Genomic DNA, 20,513 nt, shown 5'->3' with positions numbered 1-20,513 from the left:
TGCAGACAGATGTTCAGGATAAATATTGCCCATCGAAAAGCAGATATTCTTAATGAATATGAAGAACAGCATAAAATTGCTGGAAACTCTTTTTTTTGCATCTTGAGAGTATCAGTGTTAATAAGTCAGATCAGTCACTTTTATTTAGGCAATACAAAAAAGCATATGTCTTCCTGCTTTGCCAGCTGTCATAAAATTTTGAAGGAAAAGGTTGTTTCCAAGCTTTCCAAAGGGAATATTTCTCAGAAGTATTTTGACCTTTATAGCTTACAAAACCAATTGACTTCCTTTTCCCATAAACTATTTTCTGGCTGAGATTCTTCTACAGCAAAGCTTTAGTTGTGAGGAAAAATAGCAGCTCCAAAGAAAATAACTGGGCTGCCTTCTAGTGGTTTTAGATACCACAAATTCCTCTAATTAAAGACATTCCCTTTGAAGGGAATCATGTTGTTCCAAATTTAGTATGTTCCCCTAATATTCCTTAATATTTAGTAATTATACGTGCATGTTTATGATAATTTCATTTGACAAACCACAAGGCAGGTTTACTAGTCACATGCATTTTTTTTTTTTTGTGGACAGCATGATAAGAAAAGCAAAATAAAAATAAGCACTAACCAAAAAACCAAACTAAAACAAACAAAAAACCCCAACAAAACCTCCCAAACCAAAACTTCTTAACTCAAACCCAACTTAAAACTGTTTTTTATCATCCTACTTTAGTATTTGCAATTGCTGTCCTTATCTCAGTAATAAAACTGGATTTGCTGTTCCTGTTCTCCATGTAGGAGTTACCTGAAAAAAACCCACATAAATGGGAGTTGGTGTTTGTGATGTAGTTTCAGTATCCACCTTAATTCAGTTTGATTCTAGATTTCTGTGAAAGATGGAGTAGGTCCCTTGCATGTTTTTATTTTTCACTGGTATCTCTGATTTCTTCAGAGGTGCTGCTCTGAATGTCTACAGAGAACCAAGGTTTAAAACTTTGCTTCCCAGAAATGTCTAGCCATCTGACAATAATAAATTAAATACTACAAACTGGAGGTAAGATTAAGCTAACCAAAAACTTAGTTCAAAATATCAGCTTGAAAGGAGTGAAATCATTATTGACTAGGAATCCTTCAGGGACATTAACAATGTATTTGATAGTTGCCAGGGAAACACAACCTTCCCGGTGACAGTGTGCGTTGCACAGAATGAGAACCTGGAGTAATTCTGGCAGTGACTGATCCACTTCAGCAAACCAGCTCCTTGTGCCTCTGCAGGAATTGCTGATGCCTTTGCATCTAGTTGAATGAGCATCCACTGCCCATGCTGGACCATTAATAGATCACATTTGATTTGGCAAATTGTCATTGCTGAGGCGGACACGACATATAGAGTGACACAGTAAAACCTTCAGAAGGCTCTCTTTATGATGGTGGCATGCTGTCTTTTATACAGTTTTTACAAAACCTTGTGGACAACTTTAGTTGGTTAATAGCTTTCTTGCCAATTATTCTATTGGTTAGTAAAAGGTATTCTACTTGTCCATCAACTTTATCTATTCTCTTACTGTTTACATATTTTCTTTACTAATTCTCATAGGACAAATCCCTTGTTATTGCAGGTGCATTTGTTTTTCACCCTCAGACTAGATTGTTGTGTTAAAGGAACCTCTTATTCTCAAAACAACTTCGTATGGGAACTTGTGAATTGCTTGTTAGCTGCACTTAAATGAAATGACCGGCCAGCTTTGCCTCCTTCCATAGCAAACAGATTCAAAACCAAAGCAGGATATCAGGTTTTTCTGGTTGAAGACATGTGCGCCTGGCTGGCCAGTCTGGATGAGCCACAGGGCATCGTGGAGAATGTAAAGGTTAACACAGATTCAAAAATTGGATTATGCTGATGGTCCATATTGATGCAAGATAGAAACAGCAGATTCAACCCAGAACAGCAGCAGGAGATTTTGCTGTGTTCGGTGTCCATCAGCATGCAGAACTCTCTGAGGTCCTACAGCAAGTGCTATGCGTGATTTATTCTTCCTTAGGGGAAATGTAAGTGCTGAGAAAAAGGAATTTGCTGTTCAGGCATAGCACAAGTCTAGTGATCAACTTAGGGACTAACCCAAATCTGTTTGAAGTATGAAGAATTCATACATTATAAACAGTAGCAAGAGATAGCATATGGCTGTGGAAATTTCAAGAGTTCTTCAAGCACAACTGGGGACCTGGGTCCTTGAAGTGGTTTAGTAAGGTCTAAAAGAGAAGAAAGTACCTGTAAGAGAACAATGGAATTTCTAACAACACATCTTCCTCCGGGCTGGAAAGAGCTCAAGCAAACCTCATCTGCAAATGTATTAGTTAGCAAAGTTTTAGACTCAAATAGGTACCAGAAGCTTTTTTGTTGTTCCAGCACACTTGAATCACTCTTGAGGAGCCTTGTTTTGGGACAAGGAGCAGCTTGGAGTTCAGGTTACAGCTGGGGAGATTTCTCGTTGAAAGCTTGGATTTCACAGTGAAACTGCTGTAACTCCAAAAGCAGTCTAGGATAGAAAATCTCCCACTGATAACGTGTGAAAGTCACTGTTTGAAGTGCTTTGAGTAAGCATCAGCCCAGGATCTCAGGGTTTGTGAGGTGAATCCTGGGAGTTACCTCTGTTTTACTTCTAGGGAGAAAAGGCATAGCTGAGCAAGTACCATCAACCTGTGTGTAAGCCACTGCTGTAGAGGTCACTTGTCAAGAGGCTGAATTACATTAATTCAAATAAATATTTAAGTTTATACTCTCCTGGGAAGTATCAAAAAGACTGAATAATACTTATTTCTTGCCAAATAGGCATTTCTACAAATTTCCACCTTGCCTACAGAATTGATTTTTCTACATTAAGGAGATTGTTGTATAATTTAGCAGTATATAATTCTTGTTTCAGTTTGATGTTGGCATTTGGATCATTTTTCCAGTGGTCATACTAAGAAATGAAAGCTAATGACTTCATTCAACAGTGGCTGAAATAATCCCCAGAAATGTCTTTTTACATTGTAAATTGATGCACGTTGTTGTCATTAACTTATATAAATGATTGTGGGGTTTTGATGCACTTTCTAGGCTGAACTCTGTTTTATACAATAAATCATAAGGAAAATTCAGTGAAGACCTTGCTGTTCTGTGATCTGCATGAAATATTCCTGTATCCATTATCTGGGTACAGTTTGGGAATTGATCACAGCTCTTGCTCACTGCCATGTTCCTGGGATATTTGGCAGCCAAAATGTCATTTCTAAGGTGGAGAAGGAAGTGACTGAGAAAGACTTGAATTAAATATGAACCTCATTTTTATGTAGGAGGAGTCAGGCGGAGACTGGAATTGTACAAAGCCTTTTCTGAGGCTCAGAGTTGAGCTGGAACTAAATTACTTGAAAAGACATAACTTTGTCTGAAGTTATAAAATTGAACTGGGTAACTCAAGCATCTTGCATGGCTTTTGATGTTTTTATAAGGACATTTAAGATAAAATACACCATAATTTTGGATTTTTAACTGGGGGTGGTAAGAAGGTATTGCACAACAATTTACTTTATCCGGTGCTTACAGCTGTAAGCACTCCGCTGGAGTCTCCAATTCTTGCTTCCCAAGCAGTGAAATTATTCAGCCAAGCAAAGCTCTGCTCTGTGGAGGAGTAGGAAGTAGGGAAACAGAAGTTGGAAAGCCTGCTGCAGCATATGAGCAATCTCCTCCTTCAGCAGGGTTCTTGAGCTTGAAGATAGCAAGCTGCAAGGAAAGGACAACAGCAATGGGCAGCTGTCAGTTTTGCTGTTTAGCCACAGTGATTTTTATCAGAAGACAGAAAACAGTGCATCAAGAGTAAACAGAAAACAAATAGCTCCACCATCTGCTGTGGTGGGAGTAGCCATATGGAGTGGAGTTCAAAGGGTGCTGTGTTCTGGTTTTAACTCCTTTCCTGCATCCCTGGTGTACTCCATCAGTCACTCTCATCTCAGCTCCTTACTTATCAATGGCTGGCTCTGAGTGGGATGGAGCTGATTTCCCCATTTTGTCAGTAGCAGCAAAAGCAGAATTCCAGTGTGGTACACGATATCCAGGGCCCAGCTGTTCTCATCCAGTGGAAGTCAGGCATGGCAAGGAGGTACCAAAATGTGTTTTCTAAGGATCCATGCAGGTGCTGTAGCTGTGCTTGGCAATGCTGTGTGTGAGCAAAGCCAGCCTAGCAGGAGAGGGATTGGGCAGAGGAGTGACTTCCTAAACTAGCAGCTCTGAACATGTGGAACACACAAAAGACAAGACGATAACTTAGGAGTGGATTTTATACTTATTAATCCTTTCTTTTATGCATTGCTCACTTTTCTGATGCAGCTGCATTTTCCATAAGGGAAGAGTGACCTTGCAGTAGGGATGGAGTGTAGCTGATCCGTAGTCAGGGGGTGGCTCAGGAACCGCAGGTACCTCCTCTACTTTGTCTTAAATCTATTCCCAAGTCATGCCAAAAAAGGGCATTCCATCTTCCATTGTTACTTTTTTTTTTTTCCATCCATTCTTGTAATTTTTTGAAATAACAGGTATTGGTTGTTTTACTTGTGCTTGTAAAAAATCATGGTTTAATTTGTAAAATATAAATATATCTTACCATTTTTGGTGTAGGAAAAGGTTAAAAGAGAAAGTTGAAGGGATTAATCCCTTTAGTGCGTTGAGGTTTTACTTAGTTGCTAAAACTGGAAAGGGTTTGGCTTCAAATTAGATGAGAAATTAAGATAAATGTGGATGAAATTTGATCTGTAAAAGCAAATCTTGCCTGTAAGCCTAAGCTTTGAGTTTCACTGTTACACATTTTGGGGTTGTTGGGAATCGAGCTAATGAAGATAAGATCTATGAGTCCAAAAGATTTGGAGGCAGCATTAACCCAGTGATATCATGAGCATGCCAGTACCTGGGTCTGGTGTGCAACAAGGAGCATCCTTGTGCTTAGGGGTCTCTCTTTGCCTGGATTGCAAATCTGTCACTGATACAAGTTGAAATAGTCAGAAAGGTGCATCTCTAACGGCAGATCTGCTCAGCTCACTTCTGGCATCCCCATTGTCATGGGAGCCTTTTGTCTCTGTAGGAGTGAGAGGAATGCTGCAAATAAACGTTTTAAGTACATGGGATGGGATTTCTTTTTGATCAGAAAGGTAGTTTGTGAGCAGGAGGACAACTGAGTGCTGAGGACAATTCTTGGGCTGTGAGAAACCAAGTTTCAATTCACTGGAATGCTTTAGCCATGGTAGTTTATTTGGGAGGGTGTTGGATTTTAGGATTTTTAGGTCTCCTGTTGGGTCCTGTTTTTTGTGGATTTGCTTTAGTCATTGTTTTAAACACAGAACAGAACTGATTTGCTGACATGTCTTTCATTTCAGCATTGTGTTTTCTTCTGGCAGAAAAAACCCAACTGGTTTGTCCATGAAATAGAGACTTATTAATTTTAGCTTTCTTTTCTGAAAGTATCATTGTTTTGCATCTACTGATTTTAGAACAGATGCTTCTGTCTCTCTCTGCTTCCTTTTCTCATGGAAAACCCAACAAAATTAGTTTTAAAAGCTTGTATTGAAGTGCTATACTGAAAGAGTTAATATGCAGAAAACTGAACTCAAATATCTTTGTAATGAACTTGAAATATCAAGGGAATTTCAGACAAAATGTAATCAAACAGTGCATCAGGACTGTTTTGCTAACTAATGGTAATTAAAACTTCCCCCTTTGCCTGCTTCCCTATGTTCAAAACATAATTGATTGTATTAAAAGTTTCTCAGAACTAAATACTTCAGCCCTAGGGTTAACCATATTTCTGGGTACTTAATCATATCCAAAGAAACAAGGGAAGCAAAACAAGACATGATGCCAGCTTCTGTGTGAAATAGAAAATAATATCATTGTGCAACAATTAATTCTCTGTCTAGGGATACCTCCAAAATGCTCAGTTAAAGGCTTCAGATAAACCAAACTAAATAAACTAATAAAAAAATAATTATATAATAAAGAAAGTGTTACCCAGGTACAAAAAAAAAATTTAAATGCCAAATTAATTTTCGCAGGCTAATGAGTGGTGCGTGCTATTAGAGCTAATACAAGACGTGATGTTTTAAAGAGCTTCAAAGCTGAGGCCAAGAAACTCATGGATTTAAAACTGGGAAAGAATAACTGCATTACTTTGGGATGATAGAAGCATTCTGTCATAATGAGAACAGTTATAACTTCAAATATGATTTATTCCTTCCTTTCAGAAGCTTTGCCTAAAGAGGCTGATTCATGTAATGTAAAAAATCTGGGTTTTGTAAAGCCAGAGCTGTAATCCAGCAATCCCTTTCCCTCAATCCCGTATTGGGATTTATCAACCCTGACTGAATTTAATTCTGCACTCTCAATTTATGCATTTCCAGCCAGTTGCTTGAAAGTTGGGTCTTAGTCTTTGTAAAACTGTTCAATATTATAATTATGATCTGTGTAACACCAACTCATACGGAATCCTCTGTTCTCGTATTCTCCTCTATTCTTGCTTGCTCAGAATAATTCTCTTTTGTAAGCTTTTCTTTGATCACTTGAATGCATTTTATGGGGTTTGCAGCCTCTGCAAAAAATTAGGAATGCTTTGCAATAAGGTGTTTTCCTTATTATGGTTACTACAGCATCAGCCAAACTGCCTGCAAAAATATCCCAATAATTAAGCATTTTAAAATGGGTTTCACTATGCTGGAACACTGTATGATGGGTTAAGAACAACATCCTCTGGAATGTATGGTGGAATATTTTGGTTATTTGGTTTCTAATAGGCAACAAATGAAAACTTACTTGTTTTAAATTAATATTACTGCACATTTTACTGTGATTTTTTTTTTTTTTAGCCTTTTACATTCTTATTGTGTGAGAGGGCATTTGTGCTTATTATTGATACATTATGTTTGTTTGTTGTGTTAAACCTTATATTTGGAAAATTGAGTTCATCTTTACAAAGTTGGAGTTGCAGTGAGTGGTTCTGCTTCCGCTTCTGCTACTTTTCAGGTTTGGGCAGTGATGGAGCTGCGGCTGAGGTAATTTATAAGCTCTGTTTTAAACAGGATTTAGGTGGTGATGGAGCTATGATGGAGGTAATTTTTAAGCTGTTTAAACCCGATGATGGAGCCGTGGCTCATGTTTAAGATTTATTTTGAGCCGTGTTTAAGCGGTGATGGAGCCGTGGCTCATGTTTAAGGTCTGTTTTAACTCGGGTTTAGGTGGTGCCGGAGCGGCGGCTCAGGCTCGCCGCCGTGCCTCGGGCGCCATCTCTCGGCCGCGCTCTGTCACTGCACCGCCCGCCTGCGCCGAGCCGCTCCCTGCGCAGGCTCCTTCTCCTTCCTCCTCCTCCCCTCCAGCCTGAATCCGGCGGCTCCTGGGAGCTCCCAATATCCCCGGGATGTTGTGACCAGCACGGTCCTATTGCCGTGCCTCCTGTCCTGCTTAGGGCTGAACCTAAGATTTATGATTTAAGAATCCCACCCCAAGGCTGGATGGTTCTGGGTGACAGGGTGTGGGGAACAGTAAAGGTGAGTGCCTCGGACTGAGATCACCTCCAGCGTTTTGGAATTTCACCCCGGAGCAAGTGACAAATCCTGCAAAACTAGTAAAATGTTTGGAAATGTGTGCTGCTGCTCTGAGAGTTTCCAAGGGACAGAAATGTGCTGGTCCCTGGCTAATGAGCTCTGTTGAACATTATTCAGGGCTCAAAGGGAAGAGAATGTCCCTGAGTCTGCCATAAACATAGTAGGGGCAGTGCCTCTCCATCCTGGCTACAGGCACTGCAGCTGCCGCAAAGAACCAACCTGACCAGCATCAGGCACCCTGTACACAAGAAGAAGTGTTGGAAGTGGAAGTCAGCTTGTTTAGCAAGGGATAAAAGAGGGGTGAGCGAGAGGCAGGGAAGAGCCAGAACTGGGCCATCTGACCGGAGTGGCCAAAGAGACATTGCATTCTTCATGTCATCCAGCTCTGAGCATAAACTGGAGGAAAACTGCCTGAGGAATTGACTGGGCATCACTCAGTGTGTGCTGAACAACTGTACTGTACACCACTTGTTTTCTATATTCTCATTATTTTATTCATTTCGTTTGTTTCTGTCCTCTTAAATTACCTTTCTCTCAAGGCACAGATTTTGGTTTTTTACCCCTCCTCTCTCCCCCATCTCACTGGGGAGGGGGTGAGAGAGTGAGTGGCTGGGTGGTGTTCAGCTCCCTGCCCGGTGAAACCACAACAATGCTGAAGCAACTTGTTTCTTTACAGTAGGTAGATGCACAGTGTGATCCATCAAAATTGCACGTTCTTAAAAATTCATTCTCTTTCATTTTCAAACTTCAGTGGGTGTTAGAGAAGGTGGGAGCTGTTATTCTGCACAGTATGAACCTCTTGGAAATGCAGACAAAGTGGAACAGTTTAGGGCTGGCTGGGTTAGCTGCAAACCCCCATGCAGGTAGAAATATAATCTCGCCTCCTGTACCTCCTGCTGATCTCATTTCTTTATTTTGTTCTTGTTTCCTCCTCTCTGCTTCCAAAGTACACATTGGCTAAGGTGAAATTTCCTCACAGCTGACCTGAATGGAGGGACTCACATCGTTTTTTGGATTCAGTCTCTACAAGTGACTTCTGTTAAATAAAAAGACTCTGTAATGCTGTCACAGATCATCTCCTGTAGCTACAAGGCAAGGTGTTCACCAGAAAAAGGAATTTAAATTAAAGAAAAATGGTGCTTATACTGCTAAATGTGACAGAAAGCTTAGTCTATCTTTAGTGGCTGTTATAAATGCAATGGCAAATATCGGGTTAATAAATGACAATTTATTAACAACAGAATATCGAACACCAGAAAAATGAGAAAACCACAAAAATAGGAAAATGTCAGCGCCGCGCCGGGTGGATAGGGGTCCGCACCGATGTACAAGACGCCCAAATCCACACCTGTGCAGCTTTCAGTCCACCGTTTTATAGGATTTTTCTGCCCTTAGGCAGTCCAGGTGTCCAGGGTGGGCTGAATAGTCCGAATTTCTTTTCGATGGCCTTCCCAGATCTTGTCAAGTCCCGTTGTTTCATTCCGGGAAGGTTCTTTTCTTATGTCAATTTCACAGGTCAGTCTTGTGCTGATTTCATTTTGCTTGTCGTGCCAGAGAGTTGATGAAATCTGCATCGTCGTCAAGAAGGAATTTCTCCTTGCATTGGCGAGGAAGTGATTCTTATCAAGGTTGGCCAGAGTCTTTGTCTAGTCTGATGATTCCTCTCCTGTCTTTGCAACTGAGATTGGCAGGCTGGGGGGAAAACGATTAGCCTCCTACTGGATTTTACATTTTATTAACATTATTCTTATTACACATCGGATTATTATTTCATACACGAATTTTTACCCTAAATTTATCACAGTGGCTTTTTTTGGTTTTGGTGGGGCTTTTTCCCTGTGAAAAATGGGATTTTTTACAAGTAACTTTCTTTTATCTTGCTGTATGGCAAAAGCGAAGAGCAATGGATTTCACCTTCCTTGCGCCAGCTGTTAGAACAAAACAACTGGAACTTGTCAGCTTGGGAACATGTGAATCTTCATTGGGCGTTCTGGTGATCTAAAGATGCTTGCTGTGTTCTTCTCCTGAAACGACCTTACAAAGAGCTGCCGGGAAGGACACTGTTTCATTTTATTTCGCATTTCATTTGCTTTGAAGATAGCATGTTGCAATATATTCGTTGTTTTAGTGCTCCTGTATGTGGAAGAATTGCAGGACTTGAAAGCTGAATGTTCTACAAAAAAAAAAAAATTAAAAGCAAATATGTTTTTTTTTTTTTAGTGTTATTTTTAATTGATGCATATTATTGCTGCCACAGTTGTCCTTTTAAAGCTGATGGCGTTAAAACCAATATATATTGCTCAGATTACTTACCAGAGCACCTTGTAAGGCCATTTACACTGGTTTGATCCTGAACTTTGGGTACAACTTCTGGAACTTTCTTCGTTGGTGATAGAATGACACAGTCACTGTGCTGAAGTGACAAAAGCTCTGATGGTGCTTTTGTCCTCACCTGTTGCCGAGGCCCTTGGTCAGATTTTGTTTTTGGAGTGCTGTGAAATGCCTCCTGTTTCCCCTCAAAGCACAAACCCCCTCCTGGCTCCCTCCATCTTTTCTGTCTGAATTAACACAGCTCTCTCCTGGCTCTCTTAGAGCACCCAGCCCCATCCTTGTTCTGCAGGCACAAGGACAGGCTTGAGAATTCCAAATAGCTTCTCTAATAAAGTAAAGGAAAAATCCCCCACAAAGCAGAACTCGTTCTCTGTGACTCTCCATTTAGGCAAGAACTAACAAGATGAAGTTGCGTGATTCATCAGTGTTAGATTTTTGGGATTTGTTCCTCGGATTGGAGGCTGTAAAAGAATTTTCAGGACTGGTTGTAAAGGCTTAAGTGTTCTCTCTCCAAAATGATTGAAATGCTATTCAGTTTCCATTACTTTTGTTCATTTGAATCTGCCAAGACAGGTGCCAATTAGTGCTACAGATGGTGCAAGCAACCAAACGGGCCACCAAAGGGTTCCCTGTACATTTAGCGAGATATCCTGACTTTAAATGTGCTCCTGGCCCTTGGAGTGATGGTGTGACTCCACAGAGAGTTTTACAGAAGTGGGAAACCCTGTGGTTCTGGTACCTTCCTGAAAATTCCCTTTTGTGTTCCTTGCAATTAATAAGCTCGTAAGGATCTCTAGAAAAGGAAAAGTTGCAGAGTTTCCAGATGTCTCATTAGTACATTATTTTAATGATCCCTGACAGAGTGTGAATAAAAGAGTTCTACTTTCTTAAGATGACTTATATCTGGTCACTAAAACCAGTGTTTACTGTTCAGTGATGTTCCATTAGCTATGCAGGACTGTAATTTTCCACTTTTTTTCAACAAGTCTTCAAATGATTTTACATTTTGATTTTACATTGTCCTCATCCTTTACTGCAAAGATTAAAAATGGAAAATCTTTTCCTTATTGAATACTCAGTGTTATCTTTTGCTCCCTTTTAATGATTTTATTGAGAGACCTCTGTTCGCTGCCACAGTCTCCTACACCTCTGTTGGCATGGAGAGCTAGGCCAGCTTTCCAGGCTTAGCAGAAATCTTGTTTTTCATTTGGCCTCTTCAGCCCTGGTGACGGCTCTGTGCCTCCATCCAGGTGCTGCTTGAGGCTGACCCTGTCCCAGCCTTGCTGCAGCAGAAACAGAGCTCGGTGTTTTCTGACGGAGCAGCTGCTCAGAACCTTGTCCAAGACCAACTCTATATCATTTATGTGACTTGGCTTTTGCTGAGGCACAGACTGTGAGATGGCAGCCTCAGAGTCACTGTCCCGGGGGGGCCCTTGGGGTCACTGTCCCTGAGGGAGACCTCAGGGTCCGTCTTTCCCTCAGGCATCAGGCAGAAAACCTGTAGTCACTCAGGATTATTTTAGCACCCCTTGCCGTGCTGTCTTTTTGGTGAAGCTGGAATGGTTCTGTTTCTTCCTGTTTTAATTATTGCTACTCCTGTTCAGTCGAAGCCCTGGAGTGGATTTGTATTTTGGTGATAGAATGAGGGCAGCAGTAGAAAGCTACAGAGACTTGTGTTTTTCTCTGTGGACTTAAAATAAACGGCCACATGTTTGATAGGGAAGCTGGTTCTGTCTAGAATATAAAATCACCTGACAAGAACCTGTAGAGCTTAATTTCCTTTAAACTGTTAAATGGAAATCAGAACATGGGGAGAGTCTGTGGAAGAGGCATTAAATGAAACACTTACCAGCAGAGTACCTACAAATTCAGGAGCTAATAGATTGTTATCTGCCACAATTTAAAATCCTGAGACCAAATAAAATTCGAAATGTGGATTCTTATTCCTATGTGCAGCACGAGTAGCCTTTGCTGAAATGTTCTGCACATAATTTAATGTTCATCCTTTTAACTTTGAAGGCATATTGCCAAAGAATTACTCATACAGTTAAAGAAAAAAAACCTAAAAATCAGTGAATGTAGCCCATAAATAAGCTACACAGAATTATTTCCCTTTCCAGATTTTTCAACAAATGATAAAGGATATACTCTTCAAAAATGCATTTACCAAAAAGAATCTTTTCAAATAATTTCTCATACATACAGCTCTGGCTTTTAATGGCTGCTGCAGTGAGCTTGGGAAATTGCTTTCACTCTATTTTAAGAGCATTTTTACCTAAGTGTTCTTACAGTAAATTTCACTGGTGCCTTTGGTCCTGATTAGTGGCACTTAGTGGTTTAGGTGGAAATAATGCACTGGAGTTGGAAAGCAAGTTCGGTAAAGTGAGAACTGTCACCAGGGGTGTTTGTTATAATTAATATGATTTGAGACTGTATATGCCAAGCAAGATACCATAATTAAACCATTCCTTGAAAATTATTGAAGCTGTTTACTCAGGAAACTGTGTTTTTCTTAATGATAAAGGACTCATCACTGGTCAGCTAGTTGCCCTTGGACTGAAAATTTTTGTCGTTAAACAGAGATGAGGCATTCACAGCATTATAATTTCTCTCTCCTTTTTTTTTTTTTTTTTTTTTTTTTTTTTTTTTTTTTTTTTTTTTTTTTTTTTTTTCCCAACTGTGTCTCACATTTTGCTCTTCCTCTATAAAGACACTTTCATTACTGATTATGGTAGGTTTGGGACTAATTTTTGCTCTACTGTTCCTAAAGCCACTTTAAATATACCCAAAAGCGAATTTCAGTGAACGATCCCCAAAATTTCAGCCTTTCCTTTTAGGGGCTAAGCAGACCCCTGATGAAAATTTCAGTGTTTGTAGATGCTGTAGGAATGGATTATCCTTGGCATTGGAAAGTGTTTCCCAATGTGAGAAGAGGCATCATGCTTGGAATCAGTCTAATATCCCAAAAAACTCAACAAATAGAGATCAGAGGAGAACTATTTTTACAAGTACTGTAAAAATAATGTGTGAATAATGAATATTATTGACTTCATTGAATTTAATTTAGGTGTAAGGGAGATCTTAAGCACATGAATAAAAATACTTATTTAATGGAGAGAAAAGCAGCAAAATAGAGGAAATGGTTTCTCTGTTTCTCCCCATTAAGAATACTGAAAGAATTTAAGATTGGTGCAAAGAGACAGTAATTCAGTAAAACAAAGCTTAAATAATTTCCAAAATCTACACATTCCTCAAGTTTTCTTGTAATTCTTCCACAACCACAAAATAGGAGCCTAAAGAGGCAAGATATTAAACTACCTTGAAAAATACTAAGTGATGCTCCATATAGTGAAAAGTGAAATAAAACTGCAGTATAGAAATTCTGTATTGGCTGAGATTCGATGTTGCTTTCAAAAGCTGCATAAAATGGAAGCCATTAGATTCTATTTGCATTTAAGCAGTGGAGTTGTAAAACCAGAATGATATAAAATGGTAAATTATAATTTACCATTATAAGGCAGGTGATGTTACATGTTAGAGGAAGATGGTTCAGTTTGAATACAATGTTTGAGGAGATGTTTTAAGAAAGTATTCATGGCAAGGGTAATAAAGTATTGGACTGTTGAGATATAAAGGCATTCTTGTCAGAGTACAGAGATTGCCCCTGGAAACAGACCTTTTTTTTTTCTCCCTGAAATTTACCTTCAGGAGCTTGAAAACACGTTCATTCCACTGAAATATTGCCACTTCTTCCTTCTCCATAGAAACTCATCATTTCTGTCATTTGTTTGTAGTATTTCTCAGTGCTTGTGATTATTTACTTGAGAAATCAGGGGAAATCAAAATTATACATTAAACGGCCTTTAATACTCACTCGGATGACAAGCCTTTTTTTTTTTTTTTCTCCCTCCTCACTCTGTAAAAGTTTTCTTCTGAGAAAATGGAACTTCAAGCATTTGCTCTTTTCAACATAATGGGGCTTTTAAGTTATCATGTGAATGACACGAGCTCCTGGAGGTCTGCTCTGGGAGAACAAGAGTCACTGCCAGTGACAACAGAGCTCCCAGCTGGCAGCACAAGTGGGTGGCACTTGGAGGATGAAATGTTTTCAAAATAGGATCTACTCCTTCTGATTCTGTCTAATCCTGCCCGCTGGGGTTTAGGACAAGGGCAGTTGGTGTTTGGATAATTCTGTATAAGAATGCCGCAGGTGTACCTTAGACAGCATCAAGTCAAAAATAGGTAAATACCCATGGATACATTGAAAAGATAAAAATATGCACAATAATGTGGACAGTACTTCAGGTTTATCAGCTAAATTACAGAGCTGGGGTTGCTCAGCCTGGAGAGGAGAAAGCTCTGGGGAAATCTCAGAAGACACTTCCAGTGCCTGAAGGGGCTCAAAGAGAGATGGGAGAGGAGCTTTCGTAAAAGGCCTGGGGTGACAGTAGAAGGGGGAAAGGCCTTAAATTGAAGGAGGGTGGGTTTAGATTTATAGATTCAGGACAATTCCTTTACTATAAGGGTGGGCAGGGCTCAGCACAGGGTGCCCAGAGAAGCTGTCGCTGCGCCTGGATCCCTGGCAGTGTCCAAGGCCAGGTTGGACAGGGCTGGGAGCAGACTGGGACAGTGGAAGGTGTCCCTGCCATGGCTTGGAGGGAGAAGGGGCTGATGTTTAATGTCCTTTCCAGCCTAAGCCTTTCCATGATTCCATGTTCAGAGCTGCAGTGCAAGGACACTTTGCACTTGTCTCTGCTTTCCCACAGGCAGCTCAGCAAGAATAGGCTGAGGGGACAAGAGCCACGAGGGGAGAGAAAATCAGATTGTCAGGTAGGAATAGTAGGAAAAAGAGGACACAGGAGTTCAAGTTGTATAAATGATAATCATGTCCATAGATTACTGCACTCAGAATTCCAGTTATACTCTAGTTTCCCACTAATTCTGATGCCAAGCAAACAGGATTAAATCCTTCTGTAAAAGTATCTTTACCAGGACTGACACTGAAATGTTCCAGTGTGACCGGAGTCAACTGGAAAATCCTTTAGCCAATGATTCAAGTAATATTACCCAAGATAATTAATGAGGTTGGGGTAAAAGAGGTATCTGATTCCCCATAAAAAAAAGTGTTATAGTCCCATTTATTTTATTTTATGTTCATGTTTTATAAGTGCATTCTGAATATGCAACCCATGATTCAAGCACCACAGTGTTTTTAAGCTGTAAAATGCTACGCAAAACCAATAAGTACAAAAATATGAATCTTAAAATTATATTCTGATATTTGTGTTACAAACTTGAGAACTGATAGACCTGTTAAACTGAAATATCAGCCTCTCAACAGCAAGCACTAGTAATAAACGGAACTATTTCAGTAACTGTAAACATAATAAAAATCCTCATGATGAATCTCAGAAAAGTTCATTTGATGAAACTCATAACAAATACACTGAATCCAAAGGAGTGAATAATTTTGCATTAGTGATAAAATCTAGCTAACTTTTTTTTTCCTCCCAAGTGGCAAGAAGTCATGTTTTGCTAAGGAAGTAACAGTAAAAAGCAAAGGTCCAGAAAACTATCAAGATCTCTGTAACTGAAGTTCACCTGAACTGATAAAAATGCTTCCAAATTGAAGGTATATTGAAGAGCCTTTTAAGATTGTGCATTTCTTCTTGTGGCAGTATAAGAGTTGCCTAATTATTGCTGTATTTTGGTGACAGGGTAGTTGATAACTGTGAATTTATCAGGGTTTGTACCAAGCAGACCATTTGGGGCTTACAGCTATTTCCTCAGTATCAGATGGAGAAAGAGGATTAGTTTTAAATAGGGTTAAAATCTCAATGTCGAATTGTTTTACTTACAACAGAGAAGAAACTTACTTGATTCATTTAACCTAATTAAAGTCAAGAAAATATTGTAATCCTTTCCTTAAAACACGGGTGAAGTTTGTAATTCCAAGAACGAAGTTTTCATATTTGAGCCAGTTAAATGTGAAAAGGTGCAGCTGTGAAGGAAAATGTGTATTAACACAGAAGTGTAAACCAGCTCGTGTCTTGGCACCACCCTTGATCCAAGTGTCACCTTTATGTGGAACAATACAGCAGATACTTTCCTTAACCACACAAATGGAAGAAGCAGATTAATCACAAGTATTTTCATTACTTTTAACTCTATTAGCATCCATTAGAGATGCACTGAGGGAGTCCAGCCGGCTGGCTGAATCCTAAAATCCTGGACTTTGTGACTGCTCAAACAGACTTTGCTCTCTCTTTCTCCCTTTCTCCCAAGAAATTTTGCCTTCAACTTGTTGAAGGTTCTCAACAAGTAAATTCAATTCTGGAGATGTTCCAGGAGACAATCAAACTTCAACTGTGACCATTAGCAGCTATTGTGGCAAAGTGGGCACAGCTCTATGCAGTAAGACACTGCAGCTGAAGGCAGCAGTCACTTAAAACTTGTTCTGGGTCCTGTAGGTTCAAAAACCTTGCAGCAGTGAGGGTACATCAGATGGGTTAATTGAGCACACCCTCTGTCTTAGTTTAATCCAACAGGAATCCAGATTAAAGTACTTAAATGCTTGCAGTGATTTAAATGTGTCTGCTGGTGGCTCAGGAGGTAGTTCTCACTCTTGTGAACTCAATGCAGTAAAATAGCAAATACTCCGGGATATATGGTGTGTTTGACACCTTTTCCATGGCCAGAGTCAGGAATGATAAATGCAGTTGTTGCAGTTGCAGTAGTTTGAGTCTGGCAGCAGTGTGGATAATGTTCTTCATGTCAGCCATTTGGGGTTTTTTAATGCAGCACCTGCTGTCCCGACAGTTCAGGTAAAAGCATCACTTGCTCCAGAAATCCCCCCAGGGAACCAACCCCAGGGCTCACCAGCTGTTCTGGTACGTGGCTGCTTGCTTTTCTGTCAGAAGAATGTTTCTTACTGGATCATGTGGACATCTCTGAAAGTGAGCTGGTCATAGATGCAGCTAAATACTCTTTTAATAGCAGAGATTTAGGTCCTTCTGCAGAGAGCATATTCTGCTTTGGTTTGTGTTCTTAGTACATATCTAGATAATTTCCTTGGATTTAAAGGAACAAAACATGAATAAGTAAATTCCTCCTTTTTTTTTAATGCTTGTATTTGCTTTCCTAGATATGCTCAGTGAAGGAAATCTGAGGAATTTGGTCTTGACCTGCATTGGAAGCTGACTGCTCTAATTCTGTATTCTCTAATAGAGTAACATCTGTCCACTAATGACAGCTCCATCAAACATGTTTGTTTGCTTCAGATAGGTAAGTTAAAATTATCAACAGTGGAATGTTCTTGTTTATATTCTTTTTAGTCCTCTGTAGCAAATAGTTAATGTGCCTCTTCCTTCCTGGGAAGCTTGTTGTTGTTCTGTTAATGAGACTTCACACATTAAAGCATACTGATAAGAGCATGGTGGAACTAAGATCACACACTTAACGTTGTTCCTGTTGCTAGGAAGTGATGAATCTGCTATCTAAACCGTGTTGATTTTCCTTCTGAATCTATCCAATGTATCCTGTAAAAAAATTCCTTCATTTAAGCTGTGAAATCAAATTCTCACTTCCTAGAGCCAAAAACTGGAGGCCAGTAATACTCTGAGTGAGCTTAAACCCATAGTTTTATAATTTAATTAACTTTAAAAGGTAAATATATTCATTTTTCTGTAGTTCACAAGAGGTATTTTCCCCCTACTGTAGTATGTTGTCTGCAACATATTTTAGAAGATCTGATTGCTTTGCTGCTTTTCCTGAAATGACAGATGATTTTGTGCAAGCTCTCAATTTTCCTTCCCAATTTCCCAACTTGAGGATTGTCATACCAAGCTTTATTGCCTTTACAATGAATTTTTTCCTTGGGAGGTACTATTTTGAGTACAGATTTTCTGTAACAGTGGGAATTATTATCTGTGACTAATAACAACCTCTGTGGAGCTTGTTATACAACGAAGGCTGATCATGTGCTTGAATATACTCATGTGATTGCTTGAAGCTATGAGTAGCTTAAATTACTGTAAGTTGCTGCTTTATCAAAAATTACTTTTTTCCCTACTGAAATAAGGTAAATTATTAAACTATTTCTATTTTAAATCAAGGTCAATAACACTTGGGTGAACTTTCATGCAACAATCTAGAAAAATGTATGAATTGACAGTTGTTACTCTAGTCTTTGAACTGTTCTAACATTTTTAATTGTAATTTGAATGGATCCTTCCATAGCTAAACTATGTTTCTAAAGCAACATTTCTTCAGAAGTGCCCCATAGGTGTGCCAATAATAAGAAAGCAATAGAGAAGATTTTACTTGGAACCCACTTTTATCCTTGTTTATTTATTTTTAAACAGCTCTTGTTTGGTATAAATGTTTTGAGAATTAATTATCCTTCTGGGCACAGTGTGAAGCTCTCTAGAACATCCAGGGCTTTGCAGAAGATCAGAGTCAGGATGTTCTTTCTTCTGATATAGCTGAATTTCATATTCTAATCCCCACTAAAATATTTGTGTAGGAGGAAACTGGAAGGCAAGGCAGTCTGTAGTAATAAAGAGTACAGGACTGGTGGTTGTGTAAACATGAAGTTTATTGCCTTGTTTTATGTTGATTTCTGTAGGTAACAAGATGATCTTTAAGGTCCCTTCCAAACCAGGCCGTTCTGTGATTCTATTATGCCACATTTATACAGTTGGTAGACATGAATCTGCTTTGGATTTGCTTCTATTAAGTCATCCCTGAGGATGTGAAATAAAAGTGCAAGTGAACAAAAGGGGCTTGTTATTCAAAAAAAGCCACAGCTGAGATTGCAAACCAAATGTCAGCAGTGAGAGTCACAAGGAATTTCTGTATTGGGCAAGTTCGAAACTGAGAATGCTGGGGGCGTGTTGGTTTTCTGTAGAAATTGCACATGGGATGGATTTGATTTATTTTGCAGGGCCTGGAATAGCGAAGAAGTGCTTGCTGACTGACTCTTCAGTAACATTTACTTATGACCTTGTTGACAAGTTAGGGGAGGACAATTGCCTGGCACTGTCACCTCCTTGGGTACCAAATGCTGTCCTGGGAGATGGGGCACAAGAGTCTGTGTGTGCTGGGGAAAAGGGTGAATGATGGGAACTGCAAGCAAAGCAGGGAAAGTCGTTAGAAAATAAGAACTTTTTTCAAAAATGCTGTGAGGATCTAGTTGCCATTTTAGATCTGTCACTTCAGAATATAAACACAGCATGATTATTGGAATTTAAGTATGTTTCTACTGTGGAGTGTGAGGCAAGGTCAAAAAGCTGAGTGATTTGAGTTGTGCAAGTTAGACAGTGATTTTTGAGAAATACTTCATGACTAGAGCAATCATAAAATGTCAGTTGAAGAAAAGAGCCCAGGGAAGAGGTTGTAGCTGTATATTCTTAACTGTATGAAGTTGTCAAACAGTAGAGTAACTTAATTTTAATGAAACCCTGTCCTGTAGTTCTGTCACACTGCTGGAGAGTGTAAGGCAAAAAAAGCCCTTCAAACCTTGACATTTTATTCCAAGCTAGGATGATGATGATGAATTCTATCTTGTGGTTTTCCTCACTTTAAAGCTTTTAAGCCAGTCATAGGATACATATGGACCCAGCAGAGTTGTGCCAAGACTTGGTTATGAGGCACCTGCTGTGAGTCACCCTTTCTCCAGCAAAGCTGAAATCTGACATCAGCTCGTGCTTCTCTAAGTGACTTTAAAGATGTTGTTATAGGCTTCTTTTCACAGAGTCAGCCACTAAAATCACTATATCTGGAGTGCTGTGTTGATTTGGATGATTGTTTTGGGGTTTTTTTAATACTCCTCCAGTTGCCTTGATTGAAAAGTCACGGGGGAGTGACTGATACATAATCTTGTCAAGCGAAGATAGCTTTTAGTTGCATTAATGCCAAACTGATGGCTTCAGCCTGCTTCTCCTAGCCCAACTGGTTGAAATTTAGGAAATCTGTCTACTTGCTCAACAAAACAAAGTCTCTGTTGACTTGCAGTGCTACTAGGAGATGACAGCAGCAAAAACTTATTTTGACTTTATGGGTCAGCAGATGAGGGGGAAGGCCCAGGGGAAGTTGTCTCCTTATCCCAAAGCCTTTTTCTGCATAGATGCCTTGCAGACCTGTACTGGTTATGAATTTAGGAGGGAGACTGCTCAGGCACTCTTCTGAGTTGAGCTTCATTTATTATGTGCTATTTTGATAAATTACTCATTGATGCCCTGAGAGTATTTTCTCTGATCTGTGTCTGTTCTTTTGTGTTGTTCAAATTATTTATTTTGACTTCCTTTTGTCTTTAAATCCTCAAAATGATAACACACATTTCATCCATATGCATTTTTAATTCTTTATCCCACGGACTGATAAATAATCATATTGTCAAATCCTGCTTGTGTTAGTTTTTTTAAGCTGGTGGGAGTACTTTGGATAGCTCGTTAAACTTAATATATAGGAAAATTTATTATAGATAAGGAGAACAATTACCAGAAACTACATTATGAAATGTTTGTCAAAGTTGAGTAGCTTAAATATTGATGAAGTTGAACAGAAGAATCA

General features: G+C 39.4%; 1 long non-coding RNA gene across 5 annotated transcripts in view; it reads left to right on the top strand.

The window, feature by feature from the left end:
- The window catches only part of LOC310923044, a 68,816-nt gene that overhangs the window by 16,346 nt on the left and 31,957 nt on the right, over nucleotides 1-20,513 (top strand). For all 5 annotated transcript variants that reach the window (XR_014592538.1, XR_014592539.1, XR_014592540.1 and 2 more), the window contains exon 2: nucleotides 17,086-17,225. This is a non-coding gene — a long non-coding RNA (uncharacterized lncRNA). The remainder of the gene's footprint in view (nucleotides 1-17,085; nucleotides 17,226-20,513) is intronic.

This window comes from Zosterops lateralis, assembly GCF_965231275.1.
Source record: "Zosterops lateralis genome assembly, chromosome: Z".
Lineage (NCBI taxonomy): Eukaryota > Metazoa > Chordata > Aves > Passeriformes > Zosteropidae > Zosterops > Zosterops lateralis.
This window is presented reverse-complemented; position numbering and strand designations above follow the sequence as displayed.